Source organism: Dioscorea cayenensis, unplaced genomic scaffold (assembly GCF_009730915.1).
Source record: "Dioscorea cayenensis subsp. rotundata cultivar TDr96_F1 unplaced genomic scaffold, TDr96_F1_v2_PseudoChromosome.rev07_lg8_w22 25.fasta BLBR01001612.1, whole genome shotgun sequence".
In the NCBI taxonomy this organism is placed as follows: Eukaryota; Viridiplantae; Streptophyta; class Magnoliopsida; order Dioscoreales; family Dioscoreaceae; genus Dioscorea; species Dioscorea cayenensis.
In genome coordinates, this window is record NW_024088003.1 from 524 (window position 1) to 16507 (window position 15984).

General features: G+C 36.3%; 1 non-coding gene across 1 annotated transcript; it reads left to right on the plus strand.

Moving 5' to 3' along the window:
- Positions 1 to 4297: 4297 nt before the first annotated feature.
- Positions 4298 to 4403, plus strand: LOC120256748. Its single transcript, XR_005535403.1, has one exon. It is a non-coding gene; the product is annotated as a small nucleolar RNA R71 (small nucleolar RNA).
- Positions 4404 to 15984: the final 11581 nt, after the last annotated feature.

The following is a 15984-nucleotide window of genomic DNA, read 5'->3' on the forward strand; positions in this document are numbered from 1 at the left end:
AGGAGTGGGGATACACTGAAGGTTAAGAAAAGACCAAGTGAATATCCCTTTTAAGTAAAGAGGGTCGCTCACTTATCCTGCGAGGTAAAAGAAGGTCATTTTCACTCAAGAAAATAAAATAAAAAATAAAAGAGACAAAACATAAAATCCACTAATATTCCAAAATGAAATATAACAATAACAGGGCCAACCCTTGCAATAAAAGAGAAATGCAACTAAAATAGAGATAAAAAGTACAAATAAAAATGACAAAAATGAAAACTATAGCTCAGCGATGTTACTAGGTGGCGCGGAGTCGGTCAATGGATGCGGTGTGGGTGATGGAGTCAAAACCGGTGGAGGAGTGACTGTACGAGCTAGGGCATTGGCCAGGTCATTCTTGATCCATCCCTAAATCGCTATGTATGTTTCCCTGCTTCTAGCAACCCAATATGCACCTCCATAATCTAGAGTTCGGATTAGCTTTGGGGAGACATTGCTGAGGCTGGAAGTGCTCGGCGTGGTGGTTGGTAAGGTAGGGGAGGATAATTCGAAAGTGCTAGAATTAGAGCCACCCACAGATATATCCTCACCACTATCTGTTGGCTTTGTAATCATGCTAGTGGTGAGTGTATCAGAATCTACACCGGATGATCATTCTCATGGAGCGGAGAGTCTCAGCCCTAATAAGTGATAGGATGCCCAATGTATCGAGACCCTTGAGACGCTCTAAGAGTCTCATCCTTTGCACTTGTCTCGTGATGTAAGGTGTGACGAAAATGTTGCTAAGGTGCATGTGTTGCCCTGATGTGTACTGAAGTCTGCCGACACATAGCCTATATAGATGGGGTGGCACTCTGTCATGCTGAAAAGGTAGTAAATCTCCTACAGCGCCACCACCCACTTATTTCCTATCCGACCTACACATTAATTAACGATCATGGTGTGAAGGTACCTGTGGGTCAGTAAGACAAGGAAGTAAGCATTCTTGAAGCCCATCTCATAGTTCCACCCCAGACGGTCGTAGGGGTGACTCCTGGTGGAAGATCTATCTCCAGTGCATCGTACTGATAGGTAGTAGTAAATCAGTGTCATAGAGCCCTTCAGTAATGCAAACTCCTTGTAGCTCAGACGTTGGGGCTCGCCGAGCATTTGGAACTGAATGGCCCAGGGCATTGCATACCCTACCAAACTCCTATCAACCTCAAAGATGCTAAGCACCTTCAAGGTGACATCATGGTAGCCAGGCTCCTTAATCAATAGGAGTTAGCTCCACAACAAAAATCCCCCAAGGAGTGGGCCTCTTCCTCGAGTAAGGGTTTGTAAACACCTACCAATCCTAGAGTACGAGACAAGTTGAATGGTTCATCTTTGGGTGGTTGTACCCTTCTCAAAAATACGGGGCAAAAAAGAAGGCTCTATGAGTGGAGCGAGGGTGGAAGGTCCTGTATCTCCAATCCTAGCCTTCTTGGACATGGCAATAACCACTCTCTTGTTTCCTAGGCATCTTGTACAAAAGAAAATATGAAAAATTAGTGTCGAGAATATGAGATTTTCTCAAAATAGTGTTGCTTATGGCTTGCTTATGGGGTGAGTTATAGTTGTAAGCCTCGAGGAGCTGTCCTTACAGTATTCCTTATGGTTGTAAGCCTTAAAAACATCTTTTGTACATTGGAGCTCAAAATTTGTGCAAACATTTAATTAAACAAACTCTAACCATGAGTTACAATCATACATTAAAGCTATTCACCAAATTATACTCAATCCAATTAAAGAAAAATTGAAAAACAAGAAAAATACATTCAATTATGAGAGAACTCAAGAAAACTAACAGTAAAAAGCTTCAAAACTAATCCAATCCCATTCTAAAGTACTCAAAAGTGAACGTAGAGGGTAAGGGGATGAGAATGGAATAAGAAAGGGTCACCAGCGATGAGAATTAGGGAAGAATAACAAAAGTGGATTTCAAAATGTCGTCGACGGCACCTTAAGCCTTAGCAGCTTACAGGTGGCTTATAGGTGTAAGCTGCGACTGTAAGGCTCTCTGTCTATCTCATACCGGGATACTTATTGGCATAAGCCCTGTAAGGGTTTTTCTTCTTCACAATCCGGGTTACGACCATAAATGGCTTCTAAACAATGGTTTGTAAGGTTCTTTGTTTGCCCCTTATGGTCACCTTATGAGCATAAAGAACCTCATAATATAACCTAAGTTACAAGCCTTAAGGAACACAGTGAACCGGCTGTAAGGCTCTTAGGATAATCCTTACATCAAACATGCGGGCGTAAGGTAGCCTGTAAGGTCTCTAATGAAATTTCCTGTGGAGGTTATGGGTCGTAATGGTCTGTTGTTCTACCCATAATATTCTCTATGTGGCCCTTACAACTCTCCTTACAGGTGTAAGTCACACATGTGGTATCTTAACAGTTTTTGCTATAGGACTCAAATGTTGTAAATATGCTTATAAGGCTCTCTGTTTACCCTTTTCAGGGTGTATTATGGGTATAAGGTCACCCGTAACTTTCTCTATCGAGCCATTACAACCCAGCTTTCAAGCATAAGTAGCCAATAGTCTATCCCGAAACATGTAATAGAGTTTCCCTTGTTCTTAAATGAATGTCCCAAATACAAGATATGAACTAGGAAGTATACAATGAGCACTAATGATCTCAAGCATAAAACTAATTCTAGAAAAAGAATATGACACAACAGAGCAATTTATTACTAAAACATAAAACAACTTCAAACTAACAAGCAAAAATATGAAAAGAAACATGAAAAACACTTGGGTAGCATCTAAAGAAGTGCTTGTTTTACATCACTAGCTTTATGTACCTGTTTAGTGCATGCTAGGGGTTTCCAAGAAGGAATACTCCCCATCTTAATATGAGTTTTCCAGTCAAAGAGCTTAATGTTTGTGATTTGTAATGCACTAATCCACAAGTATACGGGCCATCAAATAATAGTGATTGTGTGAGTAGGGTTGTCGTATCCACAAGGACTGAATATCACTAGCACTAACTCTATCCTCGTTATGTAACTAGAGATCAAGTTGTAGAGAAGTGAATTGGTAAACTAAGATTCAAAATTTATAAGTACTAAGATTGAGATTTTGAAGAAATAATTAACCAATTAAATGAAATATATGCCCGGAAAAGATTTTACTTGGGATTATTAAAATAAAGTAATTGTAATTAACATATATTAAACCTAAGTGTTGTTGGACTGAAGGGATTCAAAAATATATCAAGTGCTCTCTTGAGATGCTTCAATACCTAATTCTATACTATGATAGAACTAAATCTCTTTAAATTCTACTTTCATATGATTGCAATATCGCTAAGAATCAGGTAAGCACATGGGCAAGTACATGGGAGTGTAATTTGCCCATGTGTTTCTCTAAAATTCAACTTTTCTTAGCTTTGGATCTACATGGGTGTGTACATGGCAGTGTAAAAGCTTTCATGCCCGTATAGTTTTCTAGAAAGATTGTATACTTTGACATTTGAGATAAGGCTTCAACAAATGGGACATTGATGTGCTATTGCTTGAGAAAATCTAAATATCATTTGAATTTCTCATCCGCATGATCTTTCTCCAATCTCGAGGGATACAGTAGACGGGGTAGACACTCCTTGACCGGTGGAGACATGGTCTTTTCCATGCTTGGATTAGGGCCCTTCAATTGCACCAATTCCTCTCAGTCTTCATCGATTAATTCTTTCTCCTTGATGGGTGGTGTCTTCCTTCTCATCTCGACTTGCTTACCACTCCTAAGACTAATAGCCTTGAGATGATCTCTCGAATTGCCTTAGTGATGGCTATTGGTTACTTATAGTAGATTCGATATTCTGAAAATGTGCATCAAACTGCTAAAACTTAGTATTCGGGGTCTTGTTGTGGATAGGATGGAAATCCTGGTGGAAATTTATGTTGTTGCCCTAAATTGTTCCATGAAAAGTTAGGATGATTCCTCTACCCAAGGTTGTAAGTATTACTATAAAGATTCCCTTGTGGTCAGAGAGCACTACTAATGAAATCCACTTATTTGCTAGATCCATGCGCTATTCCAACAATTGGGCAATTAGTAGCCATGTGTCTACCCTCACATATCTCACAAGTCATGATTATAGTGGGTTTTGGAACCGACAAATTGTGAATTCCCTTGGTAGTTGTTCATGGCTATCTCTCCAATGAATTACTTCGTTGTTTTTGGGGTCTTATTGCCAAGTGATCCCCTTGCTGCTTAGTCAATCAAGTGCCTGGTACATTGGTTGAGGCCCTAATAAAAAAATCTAAACTTCCCTCCATTCTGGGAGTTAATGATGTAGGCATCTCCTCAAGAAGTCCTTGAACCTTTCTCATATTTCAAACAATGATTCTGTATCCATTTGAGTGAATGAAGTGATCTCTTACCTAATCTTTGTAGTCCGGCTTGGAAGAAAATATCGGGCTTGAAATGCTTGAACTAACTACTACCAAGTGGTGATAGATTCTCAAGGAACCTCTTAAAGCTCTTGTTTAGCTTTCCCCTTCAATGAGAATGGAAACAAATTCAACCGAATGGCATCCTCCGAGACTCCGTTCATCTTAAGCATGCCACACACTCCTAGAATCCTCCAATATCACTATTGTGATCTTCATTTGGTAACCCATGAAACTAAACTAGTTGTTGTAACATCTTAATCGGTTGCCATAGGTGGTCTGGATCGGGATCCACTCAATGTTGGCATAGCATAGTTAGATACGATCCTTTGACGATCTTCATATTCTGTCATAACATCAGAATGTTCTCCTTCTACCGTTACAGTTAATAAATCTAACTCACTTGACAATGTTATCCAAAATCATGTTCCAATCAATCGTTCAGCATTGACGTCATCTTCTACTAGCCTTGATGACTTACTCTTTGGCATGTACAAAAAATGAACAACAAACACATATTAGAATGAGTAAAATAAAAAAAAGTGAAATAATAGGAAAGAAAAAGAAAAGAAATGGATAATTTGACGAAATAAAAGAAATGTTCCTAATATCTCAAAGTTCCCATGCAACGGTGCAAAAAACTTAATAGTGACATGTCACTTATGAAACGCAAGTATAAGTGCGATCAAGAAGTATAGTATGCTAAAAAAACTGGATTATCGATCTATGAGGAACTAGTGAATACTAGTACTAATTATTAATCTAATTGAAATTATGGGCGATAAATGTGAAACAAAAACTAAGAACTAGAACAAAAGTAAAATCGAGGAAAATCAAGATGTATGAAGGGTGTTCGGGCATAGACTTCCACTAGGGCTTGGTTAAGTCTTGGACAAGGTTGCACAAGGTTTTGCAATACAGTTGAAGCAAGAGACTTCCTAACACATATTGTCTCCTTTCTCAAGGTAAACAATAACTAGTCCCATACTGGCTAATACAAACTACAATGTGACTGCATTACATTCAGTGAAATCTATCTAGAAAAGATACGGATTCAATGAGTAGCCAATCCCTCTATTGAGGCTATTGATCCTAATCCCATATTAAGCTAGCTTGGAATCTCTTCCTAATGCTTGCTCTCTATGATCTCATTACAATTGGAATCATACATCAACTTACTCTGAAGAATCACTGAGAACTCTCCTTGACGGTTTTAATGATGCCCTGGATTGTGGATGTAACCCTCCAAGTCATTGGATTGCTGGAGAAAGTCCTGGGGTTCATTCTCCTCTCCTTCTTTCTATCGGCCGCCAAAAAATTTCTCAAAAACCCTCTATAAAATTTTTTATACCTAAACTCTTACGATCAGCTTACGCACGTAAACAAAGGCTGTAAGGAGATAGAGGTAATGGGCCACGTGTCTTACGGGCATCTTACTGTCGTAAGCATTGCCAATAAGGTCTTCTATCTTAGTATTATGGTTCATCTTTCAATCGTAAGTACCGGACTGTAAGCTTCTCTAGATGTGCTTACGGTCTCCATTATAGGTGTATGTGCTCCCCATAAACTCTTGTGGATGAACCTTATGTATAAGCTTATGAAAATAAGTCCTACACGTAAGTCTCTATGTCTGCCAGTAATGCTCCTGCTTACAGACATAAGCATGCATGCAAGGTCCTCTAGATGAAACTTATGGTCTTAGGTAATGGTCCTAAGGGGTCATAAATATTCTATCTAGCCTATTTCCATTGTTTTTGATGTCAAGAGAGCTTTATCTTTCTTGTTTTTGGTCCAACATTTTTTTTAACTCCCTCCTACTTATTATGCATTACCCCGTAAGCTGGTATTAATTACTACACAATGTTAGGCATCATTTGCCAAATAAATGGCACAATATATGCTAATTAAGTGTACGAAATAATATAAAAATGTGTTCAATGTTGCACTTATCACCTTTCATTTGAAAATGATTGTCAATCCTGGTATACCATTCTCTATGTGCATTTTTAAGGCCATACAAGGCCATCGTCAATTTATAAACCTTGTTTTCATTCACTTTAATTATATAGCCCTTTGGTTGTTCCATAAAATCTTCTTCATGGATCTCTCCATTTAAAAAATTAGACTTAACATCGAAATGGAACACTTCCCACTTCAGCTGAACAACCAATGCTAACAGCATTGTCATAGTCTCTATCCTTACTACTGGTGCAAAAACTCCATCAAAGTCTACACCTAGTTGTTGAGAGTAGCCCTTAGCAACTAGATGAGCTTTGAACTTTTGAATATTTTCCTCTACTATGTATTTAGTCCAATCACCTTCTTGCATTCAGCCCTTAGCAACTAGTCTTGTATATCCATTTTTAGTCCAATCACCTTCTTGTATATAGGAATTTCAGTTAAATCCCATGTTTTATTTCGATGTATAGCTATTTACTCTTAATTGATTGCATCTTGACATTCTTTTCTCTACACTACTTCTTAATGAGTAATTGGATCTGAAATATTCAGAGCAAATGAGCAATGTTCATAGATATCCCTCGATATTGAGTTACTATTGTGATCCTTGTATCCATAAGTGATAACTTTGTTACAGTTTCTTCTGTTGAATCTCCTTCAACTTCTAATGATATTTTTTTACTATGATTTCTACTTCACTACAACAAATTATGTTTTTAGTGATAACAAAAGTTATCACTAAAAGCAATAATTTTAGGCACAATTAGTAATAGTCACAAATTTTAGAAGTCGTCACCTCCCGTCACTAATACCTCCAATGCTAATACAAGAGTGACCATTTTAGACAAATGGTCACAATTACTCCATATTTTTGTGACCAATTTTATGACACTAACAAATTTAATATTTGTGGCAAAGCGATGTGGCTACAACAACCTTATATATTTATATCAATTTTGTTGACACAAAATTTTTTTAATTCTGACGAATAAAGTGCTCACAATAATTTGTTCTATTGTGTCAATTTTGTTGACACAAGAAAAATGCTAAATTGTGACAAATAAGCCATCACAATAATCTATTTTATTGTGACAATATTGTTGACACAGAAAAAAAAATACAATAGTGACAAAACGTTTTTGTCAATAGTAATTTAATTTTCATTTTTTAAATTTTCTCTAATACTATAAATTCTAGGTATAATCTAAATTAAAAGCTTGTTTCCTATCCCTTAAAATATCAATTTTGAAAATTGGGTAAACAATAACAACTTGCAAAACAATGGATTTGGAGAATATTTTTTTACATCGATTTTTATCTCATATTTTTATAAATATTTTTAAAATTGAATAGATTTTATTTTAAAAAATGTATATACATATCAAATTTGATCCTAAAATATGTTAAACATACTTTAGGATTTTTTTTGTCACAACATTTAGTAGATATTAATAGTTAATTTTTTTGTGATAAAAATGTGATCACAAAAAAATAAAATAAAATGACCCATGGCGAAGAACACTTCGTCACAACAAATGAAAATATTATTTACGACACTACATGTATATTAACAGTGACAACATAATTGTAGGAGATCCTTAATCGTCATAATTATAATAGCTTCAGTGACAAAAAATCATCACAATTAACTTAAATAATAGTGTTAATAAATTTTTTTACCACAAAAAATTCATATTTGTGACAAAATAATTGATAGTTACAGAAAAAAATAAAATTATAATGTCGTAATTCTTGTAGTACAAGCATAATTTATTGGTATATTAAAACTAGATTGGAGAAAGCCATACCTATATTTTTGCTGTTTTTATATATTTTTTGGATACTTTTGGTATTTTTATGTGAAATATAGTTGTTTATCTGGTAAATGATTGATGAGTATATATATATGGAATATTCTTCTTCGCATTGTAGATACGTAATTGAATTTTTTTGTATCCAAAATTATTAACACAAAAGATAAGTTGTATAATTGTGAGGGATACTAAATTGTCATAATTGAAATTGTAATAGTGACAAAATAATTAGATGTCACGACTAATCCAAACTATTGTGTCAATTTACTTTTTTAGCATAAAAAACTCAATAACATGGTTAAGAAATTTATCTTTTTTGGCAATATTTAGTCGGCACTAAATCATTGAATTTTTTGTGACAATATTGTTGTAACAAAAAATATATGTTGAGTGACGGAGAACAAAAAATTATAGTGACGATAATATTTCTTGTCATAATTGCACATTATTCTCATCAAGAAACTTTTGACATAAAATCTTGTATGCTTTTAATAACGAACATTGGACACAAGAAGTTTTGCCACTGTTAATACATTAATAGTGACAATTTAGTTGTGGCATATACTCAATTGTCACAATTATTATTGTAATAGTGACAAAAATATAAGTTATCACAATTAAGTTAAACAATAGTGTCTATTAATTTTTTGACACAAAAAACCTAATATTTGTGGCAAAATAACCGGGTGATACAAAAAAGTTGTCAGTAAAAATCATAACTCTTGTAGTGCTTGTACTCCAATTCCAACATTCTTTTTTAACAAATTGAACATTCCTATTAATAATCACTCTACAACTGATAGGGTCATAGAATTTATAAGCTTTTGGATATACTATATCCTATAAAGATACACTTGAGAGACTTATCATCTAATTTGTGCAAACTCTCGGCAGAAAGTAAAGAATAAGCAATGCCATAAAAAATCTTTAAATGAGTCACAGATGGTTTTATACCTTCCCATATTTCAAATGGTATCTTGCTACTTAATACTTAAGTAGGTGACATATTGATCAAGTATGTTGCAGTAGCCATAACTTCTGCTTATAAAGTATTGGGAAAAGCTTTAGATTTCAGCAATGCCCTTCTCCTCCCTGATCAGTGTGAAAAATTTAAATTTTGTGCCCATTTTAGTGTCCAGCCAGTGTTTTGAACTTATGAAAGCAATCAAAGCATCTTATTTGTATCTAATGAAATACACCCAGTACATATGACTATAGTTATCAATTAAAAGCAAAAAAATATTTACTATCACCAAGTGACTTTGTGTTCATGGGACCATAGAGATTTGTATGCACAAAATGTAGGCACTCAGTTGCTCTCCATGCCTTGCTAGTTGGAAAAGGTCTTCTGGTTTGTTCCAAGTGTTCAGTCTTTATAGTGACTTAGCTCCTCTAAATCTCGCAATCCACATACCATGTGATTGTTCTTCAATAGCTTTCTTAGAGTTTATATATCCATGCCTCATATGCTAGAACATAGAGGACTTCTGACTCTTCATAGTCAAATTTACTCTTCCATAGTTGGACACATCCATGGGGAACATATTATTCTTGGTAATTTGAATTTTTGCAATCTCTAATTGAGTGTGTTTATTTTTTATAATGCATTGATCACCCTCAAATTTTACAAAATAACATTTAGAGAGTAATTACCCAACACTGAGAAGATTGTGAACTAGTCCAGGAAAAAATTGCACTTCATGGAGCAGCTTGGTTTTTCCATCCTATATATCAAGCACCACAGTTCCCACATCTTCTGCTTTGATTTCCTTATCATTACCAAGTGAAATACTTAGCTTTTGAGTTTCATCTAACACATTAAACAAATCCCAGCCCCCAAACATGTGGTTTGAACACCTATTGTCTATTAGCCATACAAAGTTAGTTGCTTCATTGAAGTCATATTGTCATAAACATGTTACTAGCCTCATTATCTTTTACAACTAAGCTTGTGCTCCTGCCTGCATTCTTGTCTTTAAACCAACATTTGCTTTAATATGGCCAAACCTTTTACATAGGTAACACAGTATGTCTCCCTTATAGGACTTTTACTCATCTTGTTGTTGTTTTTGATATGTTCCTCTTCCTTTGCTATGACCTCTACAATGAGACCAACCCTTTTCCAAGGCCTCTAAATGGAGCTATCCTTAGTTCCAAACACCTCACCTATAACATGAAGAGCTTTTTCATCAACATCTTTTTCTTAGTTGTGTAACCTTGCTTCATGAGCTTGCAAAGTTGATAAGTGCATAATTGAACATATTTTTTATATGATTTTCTATAATTAATTGACATGGATTGCAGTATTCATTTGAAATAAGATGCTTAACATGGTGTAAAAGTTGATTTTAGGTCATGGTCTATCCATAATGAGCATAAGGGTGCTAAAAGAAGTAATTTCAAAGTAAAATAGGGAAGAAAGAGAGCTCTCTACATCAAGAATAAGAGAACATGCCAAACAAAACATCTTATGCCTACTTTAGAGAACCTTGTGGGTATGCTTATACACATGTAGGAGCATAACTGCCAGAGAGAAGGGATTACGAGCACAACTTACTCCTATAAGTTAGGGTATAAGGTTCATCCAAAGGAGATTACGGGGAGGGCATACATCTATAAAGGAGGTTGTAAGAACCATCCATAGAGGCTTATTGTTTTACACTTATGGGCGTAAGCTAGACCTTAACACCAAGACGGAAGACCACACAAGCAAAGCTTACGACTGTAAGATGCCTATAATGTAAGCGACCCATCATTTCTAGCTTCTTATGGTCTTGTTCTTACACCCGTAAGTTTCCCACAATTGGTTAGGTATAAAAGATTTTATTAAGGGTTTTGGGGAATACTCTTAGCGGCCGAGCAAAGGAAATAAAGGAGAAAGAAACTCAAGCCTTTCTCTTTTGATTCAATGACTTAGAAGCCTTCATCAATGGCCTAGGGGATAGGAGCCATTGAGGTAAGTTTTTGGTTGTGTTTGTGGAAGATTCACTTGCACTCCAAGGCGACATAGCTTAGAGGGATTTTTAATGCTTTCATTTGCTTTCTTTGTATTGATTGGGTTGTATGATTATTCCCCCTAATAGAGAACTAAAATTCATCATGTTTGTACATGGATAGAACCTAGGGTTTACTTCTTTAATGACATTGATTGTAGATTTTGGAGCTTGTATCGATTGATCTATTGTATTACTTTGATGTTGAACTCAATTGTACATTATTACTTGTCTTGAACTTTATCGTAGAGGCTGGGAGTTTCATGAATGATGTACTTGTGTAACAAATCAAGAGATCTACCTAGTATAGACACACCACAATTGAAGTGAACCATAAGTCCGCCTAGAAATAAGCCACTTCAGGATTAATATTTCTCTCCCTATATTTCTTTTAAGTTGACATTAGGAATCTGATAAGTTCTTGTTTGATATATATTTGTTCACATCTTGTATGAACTTTGAGCATGATTATATTCAAATATTTTCATTAATAGCATGTGTTTGTGTTCTTTTGTGCAATTACGGCATGTGAAGGGAATTGATGAGAAAAAAGCAAAGAAAGGGTCGTAGAGAATTTTTCTAAGATAATTTCACAAGATTCAAAGATGAACATTCAAGTTGGATTATCTACAAGCACACATATGCTAACTCTAAAGATTTTAGAAGCTGATTGACATGCCATGAGGGCATGGAGGCAGTAATGTGTGCATGTACCAGCTTGGGGGCAGTTTTCAGGAGTTATCCAGCCGTTTGGAGTGATAGAATCCCACACACCATTCCACACGGCCGTGTGCCAAGCCATGTGACCTCCCAAAGGAAATTGCCAAGTTACTATAGCAGCCCGATAGAACTTCACACACCATTTACACAGGCGTGGTGAGGCCGTGTGGATCCCTAGATTTCACTTATAAAAGGGCTGCTCAAAGGGTTTTTCCACATCTTTTTGCCTAAGTCTTGGGAGAAGTCGGATAGGGTTTTGGAGGAGGTCTTTGCACATCCAAGGGAAGCTTCTCCACCGTTCTTCATCACAATCTTTCCAAGGATAACCATCGGGATCTCCACCGATGACGTTGATTCGGAGGGATATGACCTAAGTTTGAAGGAGCGGCTCTTAAAGACCATCGACAAGGATCTGAAGGAGGTTTTCCTCATGGATTATATGTGTTTTGATTTCTATTTTGATTGCATATTGTGTTACTCCATGGAGAGCTAAATCCCTAGTGGGTACTTGGACATGTAAACCTTAGGATGTAATTTCTTTTCAACTTTTATTATGTTCCTTTTAATTGAGTTTTAATATGAATTTCAATCTTTTGTGTTTGTTGAGTGACTTTCCCTTAGTGTGACACTAGAGTTGAAAGCTAAATCTAATTATTTTAGTGATGAGTAACCATCACCACTAGGATAAGATTTACCAACGTTGAAGAGGGTGAGAGGGTGAGTTGAGAGGTAGCGAAGTGTCCCCTTTCCCCTTCGGTTTGGTTTACTCTACCTCCATATTCCAAGAGCTCTTAGAAATTATATGTGGTGTGAGATGTTGAGAGAATTCTCTTCCTGGACCTCGTATGGGATAAGGGATTTTTTGCTTGGACTAAAGGGTTAAATCTACATCTAGGAATAGGGTTTACCATTAGGAATCCTTAGAACTTCAAGTAGCCATATGTGGTGTGAGGTGTTGAGAGATTTCTCTGCCGGGACCTCGTAGGGGACTAGTCACCAGTTGACCTTAGGTTTGGGATCGGTGTGATTTTGGATTTCCATGACTCAATTATTCTCAATTAGGGAACATGATATTAGTTTTGCACTTGTAAACATCCTAGGGGGAGCATTGTCCCAGTACCCCTTCTCTTGATTGGTTTCTCCTCAATTTCCTCTATGCTTGGTTACTTCTACTTATTTACTTATTTGCAAATTGATCTCTTCACACTCATTGATTGATTTTGGCTATTTAGTGAAGCTTTGGTTATTACTAGTATTCCTATTCCCTCTGGATATGAATACCCCACCCTTTGGGTAGTTTATTACTAGATGACTCGTGCACTTCCTGATACACACAAGTGGTGTGTTAGACTCTAAACATAATGCAATCCTAGAGGATGAGTATTAGGAAGAGATTCCAATCTAGGTTTGTATGGGATTAGACTCAAGATAGGGATTGTCTCATACCTCACCTCATGGGCCTTGGGACACGACGACCGCCACGTGACCCGAGGAGGGATACCCCACCACTTTATCCTCAAGTCTCCGGAAGGCTATCACCAACTTTGGAATCAACAAAACTGAACCAAAAAATGTTTATACAGGAAGATATACAAAAACAAAGGTATATCTAATATGCATAAGAAGCAACAACATCAAACCTATTAATGGAATTCAAGAAACATACTGATCACAAATACCACAATGTTTCAACAAAAATAAACAACATACAAAACCTACACATAGAGTAGGAAATCCACTTATAAATCCATGTCCTTATACAATACAAAATGTTCAATAAGAAACATACATAAGCCAAGAAATAACAAGATAGCAATGCCCAACACATCACTGCACCACCACACTACCACCTGCTAAAGCTTGGAAAGGAGGGGGGTGGAGGTCGAGTAACCTAAGTCACTTAGTGAATAGGTTAGCACAGTTCTAGTAGAATAATCAAATAAACTAAAAAATTTTCTTAAACAATATCTCGTACTAAAATATGAGTTCTGACACTCCACGCAAGGATGACTAATCACAAGATACAAGAACCAAATCAATAAACTTCATAAAAGACCCATTTTCGATCAAATGAAGGTTTCAAAAATTTAAAATCCATATATGCATAACTCAAGTTCAGTATCACTTATAAAATAAGCTTGACATTGAAATAGTGGTTTAACATGTATACAATAGAATACAGCTCCAAAACCCAATCTCACGAAAACAAAAATATTCTCAAATATGAAAATTCCATCTCAAAGCAATGAGCAATGGCCTAAAAACACTCTCGAACTTAGCCGCTGTCGTGACTAAGACAAGAACTGTCAAAGTGTTCATAAATTTAACGCTGGCACACAAAGAGCCCATGTGGTGACTCCGGATTCTCAATGTGTATCCATTCAGGATTCTAAGCACCACCTGTAGTGAACAACAAACTCAGGTCTTCACGGCACCTCGCTAGGTTGGTCGGGAGGATTGCCTACTACAGTAAGACAAGGCTCTGCTCGGTCACCTTTAAAACATGTAGAAGATCAATAAAGTACAACATATATATAACAAGCATGCAACTGAGATCCAAGACGCCATCCCCAACATGGGATGAAAACCAATTCCACAAGTTTCAATGGTAATTGCTCAACAACAAGTGAGCATGCTCACAAAGATCATTTTAATTTCCCTAAGAATGAAGCAATAATCGGATAATACTTTTGAACAACCAATCAAGAGTTTTCCAAATATAAATTAAAAGCCTAAAAGTTCCACATAAATCGATCAACACATTGGATTGAATACAATAAAACCAAGAAACGATCATAAATTACATAAAGACGTCATTTAAATCAAATCCTACTAAAATGTGCATCAACATAAACCCACTCACACTTAGGCGATTTAAACTTCCAGCATGCTAATCTTCTGCTAGTTCCTTGCCTCGAGCTGGGATCTCACCACTTAGCCAAAACACCAACACAAACAACGAACAAGAATTAACAAAATAAACTACATAAAAGAAACCCTAGGATATGCTAATCAGCAACCCTAAACCAACGCAAGGTTTGGCTCAAAACTAGGTTAATTTCAAGGTCACCAATGAAATCCTAGAGGTTGGGGCTTCACTATAAACCAAATAATCCAAAGAAACCAACAAGATCTATTGGTGCTAAAGTAACTCTGAAATCAAGGAAGAAGAAGATCCAAGGATTTCACCAGATCGAAGTAAAACAAATTCAGGAAAACACTCCTCTCAAGTTAAACCCACAATAAACAAGAATAAGAACAAAGATCAAGATCCAATTTAAACTCACAAATCAACCCTAGCTTCAGCCATCCACTATGAAGAAGGAAGAAAAGGAAGAGCTTACCTTGATAAAAGAAGGGATCTAACTCTAAGATCCCCAATTAAGCCCAAGAAATCCTCCAAAACCCAGCCTTTAAACTCCCAAGAATAGCAATGGATGAGAGGGTGAGAGAAGGGGAGTGTTAGGGAGAAGAAAAAAAATTAAAAAGGATTTAAAAAAGTCTTAAAAAGCCAATTTTCACGCGTGCGTGGCTTGGTGTGCGGCCTATGCACAACCCACACACATCTAAAACTCCTGAAACACACCCCACAATGCTCGATGAGAGGTACTGAACTAAAAACAAGAAAAATTCAATGAAGACATCGAATTAACAAACAAACAACACCAAAAATGCACCACTCAACACAAGAAAGAAAAATTGAAATACATATTGTCTACTCACTTAATCCGTGACTTCTCTAAATAGAGTTCACCAAGTGCAATGCAGTCTTAAGGTAGTTTGTATCAGTGCCATATGGGACTAGTTATTGTTCACCTTGAGAAAAGAGGTAATATGACTTTAGAACTCTCTTAGTTCAAAGATATTACAAAATCTAGTACAACTTTGTCTGGAGTCTAACCAAACCTGAGGTGAAATCAATGCCCAATCACTTTTCTTCTATGTTTGAGATACCTGATTTTATTTCTGCTTTATCTCTTAGCTTATGCTCTAGATTTGATACTCACAACTTTGGTTTGGCTAAATGGCAACCCGTGAATTTGTACTAGTGCTTTTAAGTTTCTCATAGATTGACAACACTGATTTTAGCACA